The sequence below is a fragment of the Lithobates pipiens genome, unplaced genomic scaffold (genome assembly GCF_037356315.1).
Source record: "Lithobates pipiens isolate NorthernLeopardFrog02 unplaced genomic scaffold, aLitPip1_a1.2 Scaffold_16, whole genome shotgun sequence".
NCBI lineage: Eukaryota > Metazoa > Chordata > Amphibia > Anura > Ranidae > Lithobates > Lithobates pipiens.
Window position 1 is genome coordinate 288,851,040 of NW_027507748.1, and position 23,498 is coordinate 288,874,537.

The following is a 23,498-nucleotide window of genomic DNA, read 5'->3' on the forward strand; positions in this document are numbered from 1 at the left end:
GCTTGGCCCAAGGTGGGTTTCATGGTTTGCACACTTGGGGATCTCTGTTGCTCTCTATGAGTCCCACCCACATTGAGGAGCTCTGCTTTTTCCCTCCTTCCCTACACCGCATTCCTAAGCCTTACTATTTTGTGATTTGGGACCGGATCCTCTGTTTTTTATCTTCCCTTGCTCCAAGTATGCAAGGGCATATGGACACCCAAGGGCGCCGCTGGGTCATATCCCCAGGCGGCTCCCGATTTGAGGTGGAAGGGAGCATGTAATCCCCTCAAGGGTTAAAAGCCATGACAATCGTCGTTTTATCTGCCCTCTATGCAGGCTTGTGTCTTCCCGCCCCTTTAAGGGCGGAGAGCTAGCATAGCCCTATCTCCATCAGCATGTATCCAAATGAACCTCGTGTCAGCACTGAGGCATTATGGGGTTGGTAGTTTAAATGCCGACTTGGAAGACTTTGCACATGCTCACTGCTTCCACCTATGGCTGTCCGCATCGAGCCGGTGACGTCAGACGCCGGCTCGATGGATGGGGGATACAAAAGGCAGCGCTGTCACTTCATCTGTAGTGCAGGTTCAGCACAGATACTACCGCCACGCTGACTTTTCCTTTTGGTAAATATACTTTTTTAGTTGAACTTCATACTGTTACAACACTGTTTCTCATCTTTCTATACCCATATCTACTCATCCTTCTTTTTATTTGCTTGTAGGTTCAGCAAGCCTGGCAGTGGCAGCATACCGCTGCACTCTGTAATTTACAAAATACCACACTGAATCAATTGATTCTTTCTTTGTAATCTGTTGCATTTGTACTGCACCAATATTATCATATGGAATTAACTCTTCCATCTTTGACTCTAACTGCAGGTAAAAATAATTTTTATTCCTTTCACTTTCTTTAACAGTATATTGGTAGTATACCCCCAGCAGCCACTTTTTACAAGCTACCAATTAAGCGTAATTAAAATCAATCGTTTCATTCCCTTGATAATGAGTATCTCATGTTCTACTATGGAGGCTTGATTTTCAGCCCCAATTCCCTCTTATAATTTAGGGATTGATATCAGTTACCCTTTCTGTTACAAACTAACATTTTTCAATACCTGTGCTGGATTTGTAAACTTGGTACTTATCTCTGGATTTTGTTTTTGATCTTTGTAGCGCTTGTCTACCTCCATCTATGCCCTGCGTGGGGCTGGGTTGTTTTTAGCATTTGATCCTGTCACCCAATTCTTGCCACCTATTTCACCATCTATTGGCTTGTGGGTTGCGATGCCGGGAATGATTATACCTGGGTAAGCATAGTACCTCCTTGGACTGAGCGAATTGAGACCAATTTCATACTTAATGTTCTGAAATTTATGTGTATCCAATTATATGGCATAAATGTATTTTCTGTATTCTTAAACCTTTTTTTGTGTTTATGTTCATGTTAGTTGCATACTCCCCTGAAGAAGCAAAAACGCGAAACATGTCGGGAGGACACATGATCATTCTCAGCAACTAACATTTTCAGGATCCCCTATACTTTGTGTCATGTAATCTTTTGTATAAAAAGTGTATTTGTTATTATATTTTTGCTATTTTGGTTTTTCCAAAATAATTTTAACATATTTCCAATATTAAAGCTATGAATTCTTTTTTAAGAAATCTCTGTTTCTTTATATAGTGTACCGTAAAAAAATCCCCTGCCCCCCCCTTTTCCTATTCTTGGATACAATATTTATAGAATTATTAGGGGATGAGGTACCTTTAACAGTAATGTGTCTCTGGGATAGCGTGGACCAACTTATTTCTATTTCATTTTTATTGTTTCACTTTAAGCATTAAAGAAAATCACTGCTTCCAAAAAAACATCAGTTTTTTTTTTAAATGTTTGCGTTGATACATGTCCCCTATGGCAGGACCCGGGTCCCCAAACAGTTTTTATGAAAATAACGTGCATATAAGACTTTAAAATGAGCACTTTAAAATGAGCACTTTTGATTATTCATGTTCGTGTCTAATAGACGTTAATGGTGTTTGTGTGTTCTGCCAAATGTTTTGCCTGTTCAGTATATTCTGGTGCAAACCGAACCGGGGGTGTTCAGCCCATCCCTACTACTAAAGTGTGGGGTATACAATTAAGCTAATTGGGTACTATCCAGGATACTTTTAGATTTGTCCTAAAAGCTTATCCTGAAAAAAAAAGTAATCAACTGTTGTTGCAAGTGCACTAATATGGCTAAAATCTCCTGAAGCATAATGCTGCTATTGAATACTGTTGGGGATATTAAAGTGGTTGTTAACCCTTACAAACCACTTTGACCTACAGGTATGCCTAGATTAAGGCTTACCTGTAGGTCCAAGAAATATCTCCTAAACCTACACGGCTTAGAAGATATTTACAAAAAGACAGGCACCGCTGTCTGCGGCGCAAGCACCGTAGACAGCGGCGCGCAGGCACACGGAGTATGCCGCTGCTAAAGGTGATATGCCGTTAGTGGCGGTTCCTGTGCGCATGCGTGGGAGTGACTAGAGCAGCGATTCCCAAGAAGATGACCCGGATGGAAGATGGACGCTTCGTACTACAGGGGACATTGGTGACATCACTGGCTCCTGTGTCAGGTAAGTGACACATAATGGGCTACTATGCGATGCATAGTAGCCCATTATGCTTTACCTTTGCAGGGAGACAAAGAGGATGTAAACCCATTAGGGTTTACTTCCTCTTTAAAGTGTTACAGCATGTTATATAACATTATTATTTAAATATTTACATTTCGGTCACATCAATAGTTTATTGCAGCGCTCTCTCATTTCATTTTGGTACAATACCTTGGGATGACTCCCTTCTTCTAGGGTCCTAGAAACTCCCTAATATCATGCATACATTCACCCACCATCTCTTATTAGTATGTGCTGATCTGAAAAACCCTCTGATTGTAATACAGAATAAATATACCTCATAAATATTTGCTGTATCCCATACAGAATCTAGTAAAAAAAGATTCTCAGCCACTAATTTAGATTTGTTGTAAAAGTCTGAATGTGAGGAAGCAGAAACATTGACATTTTACACCCCAATACACCCCAATACCACTTTTTGTTTCTAGAGTTTCTATGGTTCAGATTCTTTGATGGCTTTTCCAAATTGAAGGCAAATGAAAGGCAAACAATATGTAATTTGTAGGGATGCACCGATACTACTTTTTTGACACCGAGTACGAGTACCGATACTTGACATCATGTTCTCGCCTATACCAATGACCAATACCTGATTTTGGTCATGTGACCATCTACTTTCAAAATAATGAAAAATTACAAATTTTCGCCATAAAATGAGGAATTGAAACACAGTCAAAAGACATTATGAAAAAAAACATGTTTATTTGCTGGCCACAAAGCTGTTAAAGCGCAAATTGCACAGAACATGTTATGTTCATTATTATAACATAATGTCAAATGTCATCAATGACATATGCATTACAAGTTCACAATGTTTAGGCATGAGGAGAAGCAAGAACAGTACAGTACCTCAGTCAACTCACAACACAAGACATTATAAAATTTCAAAAACCCCCCAAAAAAACACAACATGTGTTTTTTTTCTAGTTCAACTTCTTACACATGTGTAAGAGAAACACATCTCACAGACAGAACATTCCAGGATGGCAAGGAAGGATGTGTGTTAGGTTGGCATGTAGGCTGCAGTAAGGCCTCATGCACAGCCCAAAGCAGCTGCTTCTCCAGGTGTTTTAGCTCTTTTGAGCTTTTTTTTTCTCTACTTGTTACCTCTTCCCCTCCATGTTAGCCTATGTGTTCATTCATAGCCATTGGCCAAGGAACACTATGTGGTTGCAGAAGTTTAGTGGCAGGGCAGCTTACAGGCAGCAGGCAGAAAACAAAAATCCAAAGAAATTCGAAATGGAAATCTTTGGATTTTTTTTCTGCTTGTAAACTTTCCTGCCACTAAACTCCTGAAACAAACTCCTGAAACTAGTGTGCAATGGGCTGACATGGGGAGGGGAGGCGTTAACAGGCAGGGAAAAAGCTCAAACTCCTTGAGGAGCAGATGCTTTTAGCTGCATTGTACAGGCATTATGCCTTGAAAATGAAAAGCTCAAATGTCACACAGAACATGAAATATCATCATTGTTGATGACGCCGCGTATAATAAAAAAAATCACATGTTGACGTCATCACATCAACTGCAATACAGTTAAATAATGTTAGGCCTGAGGAGGAGCAACTGAACAGTCCTCAAAACTAACATTATTTTTTAAATAATAAAAAAAAGTGCTAGCTTCTAGTTCAACTTCTTATGAAACTCGTGAAAAAACATTTTTCACAGACCAAAATTAGGTTCATTCCAGGATGGCAAGGCCAAGGCAAGGACTTAGCAGTGGTAAGGCCACATGCACAATAAAGCTCAAAGTAGCTGCTCCTACAGGCATTTCAGCTCCCTGTTTTGAGCCTTTCGTTTGCCTGTAGTGTTAACTCTATGCCACTTCATATTAGGCTATGTGTCCCCCATGTATTGCACATTGAATCACCTATAGTGTGCAATATGCACACCATAGGTGATTCACTTTTTCACTTAAGGAAAGAGTTTGTGACATGGAGTTAAAAAGGCATTTTTTTTTCTTTTAAAGGCCAACATGGAGGAGAGTTAACAGGCAGAGGAAACGCTAAAAAAATGCTCAAATGCTAAGTGGAGCAGTTCCTTTGAGCTGAAGCGTGCAACTGTGCATGATGCCTTACAGTTGGACAGTAACAGGCGGTAGATTACTTTTCCAATTCAAAAGCAAGTCGCAAGTTTTTTTTAAGAAACAGAAGAATCTCTGCATGTTCAATTAGAAGTCGATTTCTGGTGTCAGTCAGAATGTGTGGCGCTGCACTGAACAATCTCTCACTTTCCACACTACTGCAAGGAGCTGAAAGATATTTTTGTGCCATTTGGGCTAGAGTGGGAAATCGCAGTTTATTGACTGCCAAATACTCAAGAGGTTTGTCCGAACGAGGCACAGTGACCTCTCCAAGATATGCTTCTAGTTGTATGGTAGCAGCTGTGGGAGCACTGTTCTCAAATGTAGAGGAATAAGGAATTTCTTGAAAAACACTGTCCACAGTCACACTGGTACCTGGCTGTTGCTCAGTGTGAGGCCTTTTGGTAGCTGGTTTCTCAAGCACCTCAGGTGTAGCTGCCTGTGCTTGTAGTACCTGTACATAATCTATTTCTTGCATTTCTTGCACGAACATCTCTTTGGTCTGCCTGCCAGCATCTGCATTTGAGAAGAACCGTTCTTTATATCTAGAAGAAGAAAAATACAAGACATTAGACAACTTCATGCAAGCAAAGCAACAACTGTGGAAGATTGCTGCGGGGGCACTTCTAGAAGGAAAGGTGATGGCGGGGGACACAGCAAAAACAGTTGTCCGGCCTGCTCTTTGCAAAACCATTACACAGAGGCAGAGCAGGTAAGTGTTTTTCATTATTGATTTTGTTTTGTGTTTTTTTATGAAGATGAGATTTACATTGTTATCACTTGCATTACAAACATTTTTTTTTAATGCAAGCAAGCGATAACACTCACTGTAAAATATCACCTTCATCCAAAAAACAAAATTATATCATCAATATTCAAATTAAAACAATGCAAAATAGCAGCCAGCAATAATTAATTACCTGTGGATTTTGCTCCATGTCAGAGAACCGTTTCTGCAAAGCACCAAGCAATGTGTTCTTCATCATTTTCACACCGTGGTCCTCATCCACTTCTTTAGATAATAATCACTGTAGCACAGTCACTGCAGGAATTACACCCGAGGCAAAAGAATCTGAACAACTCACATGCCGAGTCAACTCTTCAAAGGGAGCCAAGATGTTGATCATCTTCTCCATGAGATTCCACTGATTTGTAGTGATCGTTGCAGGCAGCTCATGTTCTGACACATATACTCCAATGGCCCGTTTTAGCTCTATCAGAGACAGCAGCATATAAAAAGTGCTGTTCCAGCGAGTCTGAACATCTTGTTGAAGTCTTTTAATGGGTTGACGAAGCTGGATCTGAATATCTTGCAACCAAGAATATGCCAGGTTTGAATGTTTAAAGTGCCCAACTATTTTGCGCCCAACTCCCACAGCCTCTGTATTGCTGCGCTGTGATAAAAGCCCCTCTGAGACAGCCAGCTGCAGTGTATGTGCCACACATGAAAGACTCTGAAGACCAGCATCTTCTACACCTTTTACCATATTTCTGCCATTATCAGGGACTACCACATGGGCAGAACTTTTGGGAATCACCCAAGTGTCAAGAATTTCTTCTAGTATGCTTGTTATAGCTTGGCCTGTGTGAGAGCCTTGAAATTTCTTTGTGTGCAGCATGACTTGGTGCAGAGTAAAATTGGCATCAATCCACTGTGCAGTTAAGCTAATTACAGACACGGGACTCACACTACTGCTCCAAATGTCCTTGATGAAACTGATATCCTTTATGTCCTACTGTAGCATGTTGGTAATGTGTATTTTCACTGTGTTGTGTAATTGTGGCAACATGACATCTGTGACATGACGGCAGCTGGGAATTTCATACTTTGGCTCCAAAACAGGGCTCAAGTCCTGCGGGAACGCAAGGGAACGGAGTTTCCTGTACTTTTTCCACAACAAGACTTTGAAGTATGCGAGCTGTGTGGCAGGTGCTACACCAGCAGCAGCCGACACAGCTCGCAATAGTAAGTGCCTCACACCAGGGGTGGACTGACCATTCAGGCATTGCCAGTAGAGGGCACCATGACAGCTTCCTCTTCGATCTACCTGTCAATCACAGCTAGCTGATGGGTAGATCAGGTCCCTGCTGCTAAGAGATTGTATTTAGTCCGACCTCTCGTGATGCGCTCCTCCCCGCCTGCCCCTCCTGATTTTCTGTCTCCTCTCTCCTCCCCCCAGTCTCCTGCATACTTGCTCTGTGTGTCCCGCTGAATCCCCCCTCCTCTATCTTCAGTGCCATATGATGAGAGAACCCAGAGGAGGAGCACAGCTATTCTGTTCACAGGACATTAGGGAGAGAGGTGAGCTGAGGGAGGAACATCAGTTTGGGGTAGTAAGCTGAGCACAATACCTGGCAAAGTTTAATGCTAGGAGGGAAGTTTATGTGGAAATATGTCAAGGGTTGAAATAGCAGCGAGTGTGTGTTGGAGCCCTGCAGAGTTTGCAGCCCCCCAAGCTAACATACATCTCCTAAGCAGGAACACATCACTATCTCCCCAATCATTCTGTCCAGATAATGTGCAGTTCATTTATGACCTTTCTCTTTAACCTTGTGTTATGCAAAAAAAAAACTCTATATACAAAATAACATTCCCTAATAAAGATCAGAACATGATGTTCACATTTGCATTGAAGTACAGTTGAATGAATGCTGAGTATTCAGAGAATTACCATATTTATGTTTATTGAGGATTGTTTTTTTTTATGTACTAACAGTTAAGCTTCATACACACAATACGAAAAATGGATGAAAAATACCACATTTGAAGTGTTCGTGCATATGAGAGTATCATTGTTATTTTTTTTGGTGAGTGGATCTTGGGTGGGAATTCCCACATTTTTTTTCCCAGGACTTGACCCCTGCTCCAAAAGATTCATAAGTCGCCAAAAACCCACATTGTCAACTATTGATAGTGGCTAATTATCAAGAACAATGAATTGGGTAACTACTTCAGAATTTTTTTTGCCCTTGGGTTATCCATGGAAAATTTTTATTTTTCATTCTGTGTATATTTTTATATTTTTTTTATTGTTTATTTTATTTTGTTATATATTTATATTTTTATTTTAATACTATATTCTTTATTTTCTCTTTTAAAAAAATATTTTTTCTACTTTTATCCACTCATTTTTGGATTTCACTTTAGTCTGCTACCTATATATTTTTTTATTTTTTATTTTTATTTTTATTTTTATTTTTATATTTTTTTTATTTATGCTACACGCTGTTTTACTTCTATTTGAACCTTTTTTGATTTTTTGATTATTGATTTTGCACATAGCACTTGATTGGATACTGTTAGCACTGGGTAAGTGCACAGTTTGATGTATTGCACCTGAGGGGATATACACACTGTCTGAGTCTATTAAGGCACGTAGTTTATTCATATACCATTTACTGACATTTAGGCACTATAGCTAGTTTATTTAGCTATATTGCTATTTCTCTCTGTTTATCTGGAGCGCAACACCTACTACTACCTATAATCTAAAGAGTGTGTCGCAGGGTAGCCTGTGACCCGCTTTCCCCCATATGAATCGGGTCATCTTCTTCTGAAAGGATTTGAGGTGATCAGTCCTTATGTTTATCGGGATCGCTCTGAATAAGTAAAGTAGCCTGGAAAGGAGAGTCATCTTGAGGGAGTGAATTTTACCCAACCAAGAATGATCGCTCTTTGCCCAATTTAGTAAGTCTGCTTCTAACCTCTTGTAGGTAGGAGGAAAGTTGGCTTAATATAACTGTTCAATTTTACGAGTGAGTTTGATCCCTAGGTAGTCTAAGGATGTGTCCCTCCATGCGAATTCAAAATTGCTCTGAAGGAGTGCAACCGTAGGTATGGGAAGTGAAATATTAAGGGCATGGGATTTGGTGTAATTGACCGTAAGGCCTGAGGCCTTGGAGAAGTCATTCAGGGTTCTACAAAGATTAGGCAGTTTAGTGATGGGAGAGGTAAGGAAAAGGAGTAGGTCGTCTGCAAATAGACCACACTTATGTGTTTGGGTACCGCATGAAACCCCCTGGATGTCAGGATTGGTGCGGATGGCTATGGCTAGAGTCTCGATAGCTAAGGCGAAGATTAGAGGGGATAAAGGGCACCCCTGTCTGGTGCCTCGAGCTATGGTGTGTGGTTGGGAGTAGTTTCCCAATAATCAAATCTACGCAGTCGGAGTCGAGTATAGGGAATGAAGTGTACCCAGGAATCTGTTTCCGAATCCCCAATGTTCCATGAGCGAAAAAATATACGCCCATTCGATGGAGTCGAAGGCCTTATGTAGGTCCAAGGACAAAAGCATACCCTCTTGTTTGGGTCCACCTTCCCAGTTGGATTGAAGAACAGAAATTATGTCTATGGCCCTTCGGGTTAAATCCGGCCCTTGCCTTCCAGGAATAAACCCAACTTGGTCTTTATGGACATATCTACCAATAAAGGAGGCTAGCCGGTTGGCCAAGATTTTAGTGAGTATCTTAAGATCGTTATTTATAAGGGATATGGGCCTATAATTCTCTACGTCTTCCGGGCTCTTGTTCGGCTTTGGGATAACCGTAATGTATGCGGTATTAAGCTGGGGGTCTAATGGGGAGCCTTTTGTTATTGAGTTAAAGAATTTTGCCATATACGGTGCCAGAGATTCCACAAGTGCCTTATAGTATGTTGCTGAGAGGCCATCAAGGCCCGGAGCCGATCCCGTTTTGAGAGATTTTATGACTCCCTTTATCTCCTCGGCTGAGAATTCTGCTTCCATTATATCTCTATGATCAGCCGAAAGTCTAGGTATGGGCAAATCTTGGAAGAGAGCATTGCATACATTACAGTCATCTTTTTGGGTCGAACTGTAAAGTTTAGCATAAAATTCTTGGAATGACTTAAGTATTTTGATGGGGTTGGCAGAGAGCGTTTGTCCCGAGACCCTAATTTTGGGGAAATAGTGAGTACGAGTCCTAGGGGTTAATTTGGCTGCTAGCATGGAGCCTATTTTATCCTTCTGGTTATAAAATCTGGCGCTGCTCCAGCGGATTTCTTTCTCCGTCTTAGCGGTTAGGGCCAGGTTTAGTTCCAGTCTAGAGGCGTCCACCTGGTCCGCCAGAGCCCGAGAGGGATTCTTCTTGTGCTGAGATTTCAGGGTTTTATTTAGTTTCGAGGTTTTTGATGGCTATCGAACGCTCTTTTTTGATGCGCGAGGCTATGCCTATGATTTTACCTCTAACCACAACTTTATGGGCTGCCCTAGCGTAGGAATGGTGTGGAGGGGAATAGTGTGTGAAATCTCGCTTGGTTGGGTTCAACTCCCTCCAGATGTCAATCAGGCTGTGAGCATGGAGGAATCTTGCTATGGATAGGCTAGCTTTGGTGGGGCGTGTAAGCTGTGAACTCAGGGGTTTGGACCTGTCAAGTCCCTGATTGAAGGCAACATTTGAATCCCCTCCGAATATCACCTTGCCCTCCGTTAGGGGAAGCAAGGCTTTAAGAAGGTCTTGAAAAAATTTAGGTTGTCCTTTGTTGGGGGCATAGTATGAAACTATGGAATATAGGTTGCCCTCGATCAAACCCTTGACCAATAAGAACCTGCCCCCGGGGTCGCTATAGGTGGAGGAGTGTTCAAATTTGCAAGTCTTAGCGAAGAGGATAGCCCCCCCTCGAGTCTTGTTCTCAGCGTTAGCTAAGTAGAAGTTTGGGTAGTGTGGGTGGAGGAATTTAGGGCTGTACCGAACAGGGAAGTGTATTTCTTGTAGTAGAACTATATTGAGTTTAAGGGAACGGTAGTGTTCAAAGGCTAATCTCCTTTTTCTGGGGGAGTTCAGTCCTTAAGCGTTGTGAGTGGCAATTTGGAGGACCCCCTTTGGATTATTTGAATAAATCATAGAACCCCGTATGTGGCAAGCTATGCAAATAAGTGTCTCTTACCCAAGGAAGTCCTCTTACCATGAGGACTGGCTGGAGGAGGGAAGGCGATCCGGTCCAGGATCGGTGCTGTGGTCCAAGTGCGATCTGACGACTGGCTCCGAAGGGAAAAGAAGAAGGAGAAAAAGGTGAAGGGAAAAACAGACACAGACAAAAAGACATCTACACAGAAGGACTGCAGACTGCAGTGTCTGGGGGGGGTTGCGGGAAGGGTGGAGGCGCAAAGGGATCACCTCTATCCCTTACTTATAAGAACAATTGTAAAAGGAAAAAAATATGCCTGGAACACCACTAAAAATAAAAAGGATATATTGAAGGTTAAGCTTAATCAGTTAACAGACAGGCTAAACTTGCAGTAACTATTGTTTGACCAGTGAAAAAAAAACGATGTCAAAACCTAGACCATCTCGGGGGCGGAAACTGCCCGGTGGGCTAGCAACAGTTCGTGGAAATTATGGGGGATCTGCTAAAGAGAATACAAAACAGTCAGAGCCAAAAACTCCTCCGCGGCTTCCCTGTGAGAGATGAAGACGTTTCTGACAGGGCTGTCAAAGGGAGGGCCCGAAGGTCATGATGAATTAGTCTTTCCCCCCCTCATCTGGGGGCAGAATGAGGGTAGCTCTTAGCGTGCAGGGACCCAGGAGTTCACCCGGGCGTGGAAAAAAGGCGATGTGCTAAGGGCTTCAGGTAGGGCGGAGGGAAGAGGACCAAAATGGAAAAATGACAAGAAAAAGAGAAAAAAAATGAAACAGCAACATGAAGCATCCAAGAAAGGTCCTGCTTGGGGGCAGGTTAGAGTAGGAGCTCAAAGCTCCTTCCAACACGGAGAGACCCGTCCCAAGTGCGTGACCAAAATGAGAGAAAGGGAGAGTGAAGATCTTGAGGGTCTCGTTAGGGGGGGTCTTCCATCTCTCGATTTCTCGATCCTTGTAGATGAATTTAACTGCAAAGGGGAAGGCCCACCGGTATTTGATCTCCTGGTTGGAGAGGACTGTGAGAAGCGGCTTCAGGGCTCATCTCTTCTGAATAGTAGTAGGGGAAAGGTCAGCAAAGATTTGAAGCTGGTGACCATGGCAGAAGACCTGTTGACGAAGTCTCGACTGCTTCAGAACCTCCTCCTTCACGGCATAGAAGTGTGGCTTCACTATAATATCCCTAGGGGATGCGTCCTTTCTCTGGGGTCCAAGGGCTCTGTGAGCCCTGTCCAGCTCCAGACGATGTGAAGGGATATTCGGGATTAAGTCCTTGAAGAGATCCTGGACTATCATGGAAACATCTGAAAAGGTCTTAGGGAGGCCACGGCTCCATAGGTTATATCGCCTGGATCTGTTTTCGAGGTTGTCGATCCTTGATAGGGCCAAGTCCAGTTGCTCCTGAAGGGTCTGGATGTGTGCTGCATTTTGGTTTGTGCGCGACACAGTAATGTCCAGTTTGCTTTCAATCGCTTCAATTCTGGATCCCAGATTGGCGAAATTAGATTTCATATCTCTAGTGATCTGGGCTGCGGTGTTAGCTAGACCCCTTTCCAGGAGGGCTGACAGTTTGAGGAAAAGGTCTCCTTGCTGGGAGAAGGAATCTTGTTCAGGCATGTGTGGAGAGGGTGTAGCTAGGAGGTTGGGAAACAAAGGCCCTGATGGAGATAGGGCGCTGTCCTCAATGTGGCGGCCTAGGAGCGATTCTGTAGAGGCTGGGGACGGTGTCTGGGGATAGTGATGTCCACCCTGGGTCACCTGAGAGTATGACAGAGTAGCAGGGACGATCACTTGCCTTTGATCTGGCTTCTTGTCCCCTGTGGCTGTGTGAGGCTGTGAGGCGCTCTGTATGGCGGCCAACTTGGTACACCCGTTCCCTCTGGCCTTGTTGAAATCCGGCCCCAGATCTTGTCTGGCCGCCGGACCGGACATCTGCGGGTGTTCCCGCCGGGGTCTCCGGAGCGGAGAGGGTCGGAAGGAGCCGCTCTGACCGGTGCTGTGGTGCCGTGGGCGATCGCGGGGCAGGGGTGATGCGGAGCTCCTGGCTTAAGCGGCCATTACGGAGCGCCGCGCATGCGCACTGTTTTGTCTTATTTTTTAATTCAAAAAAGTATTTTTTCCAAAAAAAGCACACTTGTAAGACTGCTACGCAAATATGTTGTGATAAAAAGTATTGCAAGGACCACCATTATTCTCTAGGGTATTAGAAAAAAATATATACTGTATAATGTTTGGAGGGCCCAAGTAACTTTCTAGCAAAAAAACCTGTTTTAAACCAGTAAACACCAAATCTCAAGACGAGGCTCTGTCCTTAACCACCAGGCATCCGCGCTATAGGCGAAAGACGGCTACAGTGCGGACTCCAATTGCCGGGAGGGGACAACATCAAAAACCCCACCATGCATCTTACTAAATACCTTGGAATGTCTATTTTCAAAAAAGGGGTCATTTGGGGGGTATTTGTACTTTCCTGGCTTGTTCGGGCCGCAAGAAATGAGATAGGCCACCAGTACATCAGGTGTGATCAATTTTTGCACCATAGCTTGTAGACTCTCTAACTTTCACAAATACCAAATAATATCCACTAATTTGAGTTATTTTTACGATATGTAGAAGTATAAATTGTGGCCAAAATTTATGAAGAAGAATTTATAATTTGCAAAATTTTATCACAGAAACTAAGAAAAATGCATTTTTTTGAAGTTTCGGTCTTTTTCATCCATAGCGCAAAAAATAAAAAAACCCAGAGGTGATCAAATACCACCAAAAGAAAGCTTTATTTGTATGAAAAAAGGACAAAAAAATCATTTTGGTACAGTATTACATGTATGAGTAATTGTCATTCAAAGTGTGAGAGCAGTGAAAGCTGAAAATTGGTCTGGTCACGGGGGAGGTGCCCAGTTGTTAAGTACCTATGAACTGGAGTTAAATATTTTTGGATTTAGTATATTCATTTACAACAGTGTACTATTAAGGATTATCTGAATCTGCTGCAGGAAATTGGTGGCGGGGGATTTTTAATCTGGCACAGGCTATTTTAGAGGGTGATAGTACCTGAACAATGTATGTAGGGATTTATTGAATTCCCTGGAGTGTTCTGCTTTTGCAACAAATTAGAGAATGTTGTACAGGCATGAACAGTAATTATTAAAAAAGCAGAACACTACAGGGAATTCAATAAATTCCCAGCCCCAAGTGTTCTCTATCTCAACTTCTTTCTGTATACATACACTGTTCAGGCACTATCACTCTTTAAAATACCCTTCATACAAATTTAAATTCTTTAGGTTTGACATCATATTTAGGGATGAGCCGAACACCCCCCAATTCAGTTCGCACAGAACATACCGAACAGGCAAAAAATTTGGCAGAACACATGAACACTATTAAAGTCTATGGGATACGAACATGAATAATCAAAAGTGCTCATTTTAAAGGCTTATATGCAAGTTATTGTCATAAAAAGCATTTGGGGACCTGGGTCCTACCCCAGGGGACATGTATCAATGCAAAAAATTTTTTAAAAATTGAAGTTTTTTCAGGAGCAGTGATTTTTTAATGCTTAAAGTGAAACAAAACAGTACCACAGCAAAATTATATTTCTTTTTTTTTTTTAAATTGTAATTTTTATTGAGAGAATTTTTTAACAGAAAATGAAAAGATACAGAACTGACAATATTCAAAGAAAATCTGGAGCATACCATATCGGAAAGACTGATATAACCTCATGGTGACTACAGACAGACAGTAGCAATGGAAGGATAAAAATAGATAACTAAAAGAAAACAAAGCAAAATAAAATGCAGAAAGGAAATAAACAACAGAAAAGTATTACGTAAAACATTATTAAATTAAAAAGGCTGAGAGAAAACATATGTCGTAATGCAGGGGTTGGGGTCTTGAGCAGGTGCTTCAATAACGTGACTAATACCTGACAAAAGAGGGCTACATACCACTATAAATTTCCTCAGGAGGCAAGGTGAGCTTCAAACGGCCGTTGGGCCAGCAGAAACAGACTTAAAGTACTGACCAGATACAAAACATCAGGGAGCCAGAAGGTCAGGGAACACTAGGGGACGGACACCGACCGGGTGGCTAGGGGTACCAAGGGCGCCTGTGGGAGCCCAAAAATCGAGGCATCCCAGGGGGCCCAAATCACGCCAAACCGGTCAATCCCATCCTCCACCATAGCCGTCAAATGTTCCATCCTGCGTATGTCCCTGACGGTTTGTATCAGCTGAGTCTGGGTTGGGGGCTGAGTAGACAGCCAATTAGAGGGGATAGCTCTTTTAGCAGCAAGCAGCACATAGGAAGCTAATTTATTAGCTGCCTTCCCCAACTCTGGGAAGGGAAGGCCTAGGAGAAGGTGGACAGGATCCAATGGAATGGGGGTGTCAAAAATTTGCTGGAGCATGTGAGATACCATGGACCAGAAAGGAGTAATTAGAGCGCATTGCCAAAAGATGTGATAATGCGTTCCCTTGGTTCTCCCACACCTCCAGCACATGGGAGAAAGAGAGGCATCATACCGATGAATAACCTCGGGGGTCCTATACCAGAACAGTAGGACTTTATATGCTGTCTCTCTCTGTGCCACACATCTGGAAATTCTAGAGGTGGAGGACCAAATTCTGGACCATTGCGGGAGAGTGATTTGTTGATTAAGGAGCTGCGTCCATTTGTCCATGTAGGAGTGGGATAGGGCAGTGAGAGAGGACCTCTGCTAGAGTATATGGTAAATACTAGAGATAAGCTTTGCTTGGTAGGGGCCCTGGGAGCAGAGCAGCTCAAAAGGCGTCGGTGTGGAGAGGGAGAGAGAGGGGGAAAGAGTTGAAAAGTAGTGAGTTATCTGGAGGTATGAATACCGCAAGTGGTTTGGGAGTTGACTGTCAGTTTGGAGGGCCGAAAAGGGCTTAAGTTTACGCGTGACAGGGTGAACGAAGTGGCGGAGTTGGAACAATCCCTCTTTAGCCCAGGGAAACATACGAACATGCGATAGACTGTCAGGAACTAAAGGATTAAACAGCACATTAGAGAGGGGGGGACAGGGTGAAGACAATGCAAATTTGGAAGAGCAGGAACGCCACAGTCTAAGCGTGAACAACATGGGACCCAGGCAGAGGTCCAGAAGCCCAGGGTCCCTCATTGTCCCCGGCGACCACGCCAAGGAGCAAGGATGGGTCGGATATAGGGAACCCATCTCAATCTCCGTCCAGCGATTCGGAGGTCTCAGGCAAGACCAAGACACTATCGGGCGCAAATGAGATGCCAGATAGTATTTGTAGACGTCCGGTGCACCCATGCCCCCCTGATCTTTGGGGGCAAAAACCACCGAACCGGCCACTCTATGGGCCCTGCCATTCCAAATAAATTTCAAGAACCAGCGCTTAAGCAACTTAATCTGTGACATCGGGATGGGGACAGGCAAGGTTTCAAAATAATATAACAGTTTTGGCATGATGGACATTTTTAGCACCTTAATTCGGCCTATCCAGGACAGGGGAAGGGAGGTCCATCGAGATAACATACTGTTGATAGACTTAAACAGAGGGATGTAATTGGTCGGGTAAAGGGTGGAGTAGGAAGTCGTCAGCTGCACCCCAAGATATTTGAGGGACGATGTGCACCAACGGTAGGGGAATGTATTTTGTAGACGCAGAAGTTCCTCCGGGGGAACATGGAGGGGGAGGGCCTCCGTCTTCGCCGTGTTGACCTTATAGCCCAATAGGGAACTAAATTGAGTGAGTAGGGCATGCAGGGAAGGGAGGGAAATGTGGGGACTGGTTAGAGTAAGGAGGACGTCATCCGCAAATAAGGATAATTTATACTCCCTTTGCCGCATGGGTACCCCCTTGATATCAGGGTGAGATCTGATAGCCTCTGCCAGGGGCTCTAGGCAGAGTATAAAGAGGAGCGGGGAGAGGGGGCAACCCTGTCTCATCCCGTTTGTCATAGGGAATGAGTGGGAGGTGAAGGACACTAATCGAACCTGGGAAGAGGGGTTGGAGTATAGGGATTGTAGCGCAGAGAGAAAGGGTCCCCGCAAGCCAAATCTAGTGAGGGTTGCGAACATGTATGGCCAGCTTAACCGGTCAAACGCCTTTTGGGCATCCAGACTGAGAATCAGGGCGGGGCGACGAACCCTGTTCATCATGTCAATTAGGTCTATAGTTCGCCGGGTGTTGTCACCCGCATGTCTGGTAGGAACGAAGCCCACCTGGTCTCTGTCTATGAGCTTCGTCAGGAATTGGGACAAACGGTTGGCAAGGATTTTTGTAAATAGTTTGTAGTCTGAATTTAAAAGGGCTATAGGTCTGTAGTTGTCTGGTAGGGTCGGGTCTTTGTCCTGTTTAGGTATAACCGTGATGAAGGAGTGAAGAAAATGTTGGTGAGGGGACTTACCTAGAAGCAGCGAATTATACAGGGTCACTAGATGAGGCGACAGGATTGGGAGGAAGTGTTTGTAATAGGAGTATGGGAGGTCATCCGGACCTGGAGCTTTTTGGGAGGGGAGAGCCTTAACGGTGCTGTCCACCTCCTCCTCTGTAACGGGTGCGTTTAGTATATGCAGATCCGAATCTGACAACTGGGGGAGCTTCAGGTCCGACATGAACTCCTCAAAAGCAGCCATATCAAAAGTAGGATGTTGTGGGGGGGTTAGGCAATTATAGAGTTTGGCATAGAAGTCACCAAACACCTGGGTCATTGTCTGGGGGCAGAAAGTGGGGGACCCGTCAGGAAGTCTGACATGGTCCGGGAAGGCGTGATAAGGCCTAGGGTTAAGTCTAGAAACCAGCATCCTGTGGGGCTTATTCGAGTACTCATATAACTTTTGTTTAGCCCACAGGATCGATTTGTCTATGAGAGACATGTCTAGGGATTTTATACGGTTCCGCAGGCCAGTGACCGTGTGCAGCCGATCCACCGTAGGGGAGCGCAGCAGAGCCCTTTCTGCTCTGTTAAGCTCTAGTAGCAAGGAAGTTTTCAAGAGAGCCGCATCTTTTTTCCTTCGAGAACCAAGGGCAATACATTGCCCCCGGAAGAAGGCCTTGTGGGCTTCCCAGAGGGTGGACGCGCTGGGCACGGAGCCTTTGTTCAGGAGAAAATATTCGGACAGGGCCGCCTCGAGTTTAGTATTGGTTTCAGGATGCTTGAGCAGAGACTCGTTGAGTCGCCAGTGACATTTCTTGGGGAAAGCAGCAGAGAGGCATAAATCTAGCGTCAAGGGGGCATGGTCCGACCAGGTTATCGCACCTAGGTCAGACGACACTGCGTGAGATATCAAGGTGGCCGTAATAAAAAAATAATCCAGTCGAGAGAACATCTTGTGAGGAGGGGAGTAAAATGAGTATTGCCTACCCAGGGGATGTTTCAGCCGCCAAGCGTCGAACAAGTGGTGTGTACGAATAAGTTTCCTAAAGGAGGTAGCCAGGGTGTGAGAGGCCGGGGGGGGAGTGAGATTAAATAGAGATCGTCTGTCCCAGGCGGGAGAGAGCACAGCATTAAAGTCCCCCCCTAGAACTGTAAAGGGGGAAGAAAGCTTATGCAGACGCGCCAAGGCATCTGTGAGAAATTTCACCTGGCCTGAATTGGGGGCGTAGATGTTCATGATCGTCATAGGGTTAGATAGATAGGACCCCTGCAGTATAATATAACGACCATGAGGATCCACGTGAGATGACCTAACCTGGAGAGGACATGAGTTTTTTATTAAAATTGCTACTCCAGCTTTACCTGAGGGGTCCGATGCCACATAAGACACCGGATAATGTTTAGATGCAAATCTAAAGGAGCCCCCGGCCCGGAAGTGCGTCTCCTGGACTAGTATCACATCTGCGCCGGAGGCCCTAAACTCCCTCAAGGCCAGCCATCTCTTCCTGACCGAGTTCAGGCCCTTTACGTTATAGGAGACCAGTTTCAAAGCCATGTCGCGTCAGGGCAGTCAGGCCAGTGAACACCAAAATTATATTTCTAAAGGAAAAATTGTAATTTAAAATGGATTGTGGTTGTAATGAATTGTCGGGTCTCGGCAATATAGATGAAACTCATTGAAAAAAAAAAAAGAGTATGAGACCCCCCCCCATTGGGTCTGGTATGAATATTAGAGGGAACTCAGGACCAAAAAAAATAAAATAAAAAATGGTGTACGGGTCCCCCAAGATCTATACCAGACCCTTATCCGAGCATGCAATCTGGCAGGCTGCAAGAAAAGAGGGAGGACAAAAAAGCGCCCCCCTCCTGAACCATACCAGACCACATGCCCTCAACATCGGGTGGGTGCTTTGAGGTAGCCCCCAAAGCACCTTGTCTCCATTTTGATGGGAACAAGGGCCCCATCCCCACCACCCTTGCCCGGTGGTTGTGGAGGTATGCGGGCAGGTGCTTATCAGAATCTAGAAGCTCCCTTTAACAAGGGGACCCCCAGATCCCAGCCTACCACTGTGTGAATTGGTAATAGGGTAAGATGTACCCGTACCATTTCAGAAAAAAGTGTCAAAATGTTAAAAACTACAAAACACCGCTTGGGGACAAGTCCTTTATTAAAAAATAAAAACATAAAAATGTACTACACTGTTCATTCATCTTCTTATATTGCTCCGCTGATGGACCGAAAAAGAAAAAAATAATCCACCACCGATCCTCCTCTATGGGAGGCTCCCACCATGTGATGCTTCTTCGCTGATGACAGTTCTTATATAAATGAGGGTGGGGCACCAGGTGACGTCCCGGGTGACCCTGCCCCCTGTGACACCACGGGGACTTTGCCATGGCTTCCCTCTGGTGTCAGAGGGGGTGGGGTCATCTGTTTATGTAACTGGGTGGCCCCACCCCCTCTGATGCCACGGGAACGCCATGGGAAAATCCTCATGGTGTCAGAGGGAGCGGGGTCACTCAGGACATCACCAGGTGGCCCTGCACTCAGTTATATAAGAAATATCATCAGCAAAGAAGCGTCACACAGCGGGAGCCTCCCATAGAGGAGGATCGTGGCAGATTTTTTTTCTTTTTCGGTCTGTCCGTCAGCGGAGCGATATAAGAAGATGAATGGACATCGTGGGACATTTTTATTTTTTTTATTTAATTAAGGACTTGTCCCCAAGCTGTGTCTTGTCGTTTTTAACATTGACACTTTTTTTGTGAAATGGTAGGGGTTTTACCTTGTTACCATTTCACATAGGGGGGACCGGGATCTGGGGGTCCCCTTGTTAAAGGAGGCTTCCAGATTCCAATAAGCACCCCCGCCTGCAGACTCCCACAACCACCGGGCAAGGGTTGTGGGGAAGAGGCCCTTATCCCCATCAACATGGGGACAAGGTGCTTTGGGGGGCTATCCCAAAGCACCCTCCCCATGTTGAGGGCATTGGCCTGGTAAGGTTCAGGAGGGAGGGGTGCTCTCTTGTCCCCCCTCTTTTCCTGTGGTCTGCCAGGTTGCGTACTCAGATAAGAGTCTGGTATGGATATTAGGGGGGACCCCTACACCATTTTCTTTTCATTTTGGCGCAGGGTTCCCCTTAAAATCCATACCAGACCCGAAGATTCTGGTATGGATTTTAGGGGGTACCCTGCGCCATTTTTTTTTTATTTGGCGCAGGGTTCCCCTTAATTTTCCTATCAGACCAGAAGGGCCTGGTATGGAATTTAGGGGGACCCCCACACAATTTTTTTAATTTTGGTTCGGGGGTTCCCCTTAATATTCATACCAAAGGACCTGGTAATGGACTGGTGGGGATCCCATGCTCTATTTTTCAATGAGTTTTACCTATAGTGCCGAGACCCGACAATTCATTACAGCTTTTCATTTTTCATTCATTCAGGTTTTAATGACAATTTTTCCTTTAGAAATGTAATTTGCGCCACTTTACAGGCATGATATAGACACCCCCCAGGCACAATATTTAAAGGAATATTTAATTTTTATTGTTTCACTTTAAGCATTGAAAAAAAAATCACTGCTCCCAAAAAAACGGGCACTTTTGATTTTTCATGTTAGTGTCCCATAGACTTTATTGGTGTTCTGGCGGCTTTCGAATTTGCGCCGAACACCGCGTATTGTTCGGTGTTCACAGAACATCCGAACAAGCAAAGTTCGGCCCAAACTTTTGCTCGGACCAAACCATTCGCCCATCCCTACTCATATTATATGGTTTTGGTAAATCTAAAGGTAAAAAGCCACAGATAATTGTATAGTGCCTTGTGGTGCTATGAACATCTTCAAAAAGAACTGAAAAACCAACCTTTAATAGGGACGATGCTTCGTATAGGCTCCGTAGCTATTAAACAAAACTCCATCTCCTCATTGGATTCTCCATTGCTCCCCATTTTGAGGAACCCACAATTTTCTCCGGGTCTGTGTCCACACAAGTTCGGCAACCTACATGGTTCAGGTATAACCCAGGCATCTCACTTTCTAATGAACGGAAGATGGCCCTCAATTGAGGAAAAAATGAGGGAGGAAGGCCTTTTTAAACTGAACTTCTGGCCAGCACTTCAGCTACTACATTTTTTGGATACTATACCTAACCCTGGGAATATCTCTCATCCTTTGAGGATGTTTGAGGAATATTGCTCTGGGGAAGGTAATATAACACAGGTTTTATCCAAAACATACTCCTTGCTGAACTGCCCAGTAGCTCCACCACATCGGCTGTTTTTGGATAAATGGGAACAGGACCTACAACGAAAATTTACACCGGCCCAAATTCAGAACATACTCAGATTTGCTCTATCTTACTCCTCACCTCTTGCACCAACACTATCCTGGCACTACTGACCGCTGCTGGAGATGTCAGGAAGATAGAGGTACGTTACTCCATATATTTTGGTCATGTCCTAAACTGACTCACTTCTGGACGACAGTCCGGGAAGTGACCCAAAAATTTACGGAGTATAAGATTCCTGGTGATCCGGCATTTTTTTTTACGGCAGGCTTCGGATATTCCTGCCAAATGCTACTAATAGTCAATTCTAAAACCTTGTACACATGGTCAGACATTCCGACGGAAAATGTCAGATCGGACCATGTTGTCGGATAATCCGACTGTGTGTGGGCTCCATCGGACTGTTTCCATCGGAATATCCGACGGATAAAGTTTTATAGCTGGGCTATTAAACTTTCCGACAACATGATCCGATCGGACTTTGTCCGATTGTGTGTAGAGATTTCCGATCAGACAAAGTGCCATGCGTGCTCAGATCAAATTCCTAGACCAAAGCTATTGGCTACTAGCCTGAACCTAGTCCCGTCGTAATGAAATAACGTCATCACGTTATGTACGATTGGATTTTCCGACAGCTTTGTCCGACCGTGTGTATGCAACACCATTTTCGGACTGTTGTCGGAATGTCCGACCGTGTGTACAAGGGCTAAGACATCTCCTCAACGCTGCAAACTACTGCATTGCACTTTATCCGAAAAAACAAACACCGCCAATGGCAGCTGATTGGCTGAGTAAGGTAGTAGACATTTGTGGAATGGAGGACTTGCTAGCGCTTGAGCAACATCAACAGGACAAATATACCATGACTTGGAGAGCCTGGAAACAGTTCATCCTGTCTGAAGAAGGGGTATCTCTCCTTGAATGGAGTCATATGAATGCTATGCCCTACACGCCTTGGCTACCCGGAACCAGAGATACCCAACCCCCCCTTCCTTTTTGCTGTACCTATTCTTTTTCTCACTGTTTAACTGCTCTATTCTCCCTCTTTTCCCCCCCTTTCTCTGTTTTACAAACCCCCTTCCCTCTTTTTTATTTATTTTGTTTTATTTATTTTTGTTTTATTTTTTGGTAAACAGGAAAAAAAGGAAACGAGTGATGTTAGGTCTGCCACTAGGTCTTTTCTTACACATCCCTCATAGGAATCATCAAGAGGTGGAGCCGGCCAGTGAGTGACTTTTTAAGCAACTTCACTGATCTGTTCCGCCATATACTAGATGAATGAGGCTACATTTCAGTTGTAATTTGTATGTTGTATTTTTTCTTTTGCATTGCATTGACTTGATTTTGCCCGTTGTAGGCGTTAATAAAGATTTTATTTGAAAAAAAAAAAAATTGTATAGTGTATTGTATAGTTGAGCGGAGGCTGGAGTATAGATATTGATGTTCTAGCCTCCATATGTGGTGCTTGGTCCAGATTCATGTACCTGTCTACCACAGATACATGAATCTTTTACAAGCACTGACATTTTTCATGTGGACGCATCGTAGACATAGAATTCCTATGACTGTGTAAACATTTAAAGTATAACTAAAGGCAAAACTATATACTTTTTTGTTTTGAATAGAGTGGAGAGGACACCTGAGGCCGCGTACACACGGGCGGACTGTTCGCCCAACTTTGTTCGTCAAACAGTTTGACAAACAGTCCGCTCAAAATTAGCATGAGCGGACTTGACCACACACGATGAACGAACAGTCCGCTGAAACCGTGCGCGATGACGTGAACGGCACGTACGACGGGACTAGAAAAACAACGTCCTATACACTGCAATGCAACCTTCGGCGTGTAAATTCTTTCTGAGCATGCGCGAGACTTAGTTTGACGAACAAGCCTACACACGAGCGGACTGTCCGCTCAAACCAAGTTTCAGCGGACAGTTTTACGGAAATTCCGAAAAACGTTGTTCGTCAGACTGTCCGCTGAAACTGTCCGCTGAAGCCCACACACGAGCGGACTGTCCGCTGAAACACTGTTCAGCGGACAAAGTTGAGCGAACAGTCCGCCCGTGTGTACGCGGCCTGACAGTTTTTATTGCTGTCTGTACCCCCATTAAGGAGATTCACCCTCTCTATTGGTTCTGTTTACCATTATCATTGAAAGTGAGAGTACAAGAAAATCCTCAATATTAAGTTGTCCCCAGAAGAGTAATAGAGGGGAAATC

At 44.1% G+C, this 23,498-nt stretch overlaps 1 long non-coding RNA gene across 1 annotated transcript; it reads left to right on the forward strand.

The window, feature by feature from the left end:
- Positions 1-711: 711 nt before the first annotated feature.
- LOC143984344 (uncharacterized) lies at positions 712-1,636 on the forward strand. The gene is made up of 3 exons (XR_013274800.1): positions 712-863; positions 1,158-1,291; positions 1,433-1,636. It is a non-coding gene; the product is annotated as an uncharacterized LOC143984344 (long non-coding RNA).
- Positions 1,637-23,498: the final 21,862 nt, after the last annotated feature.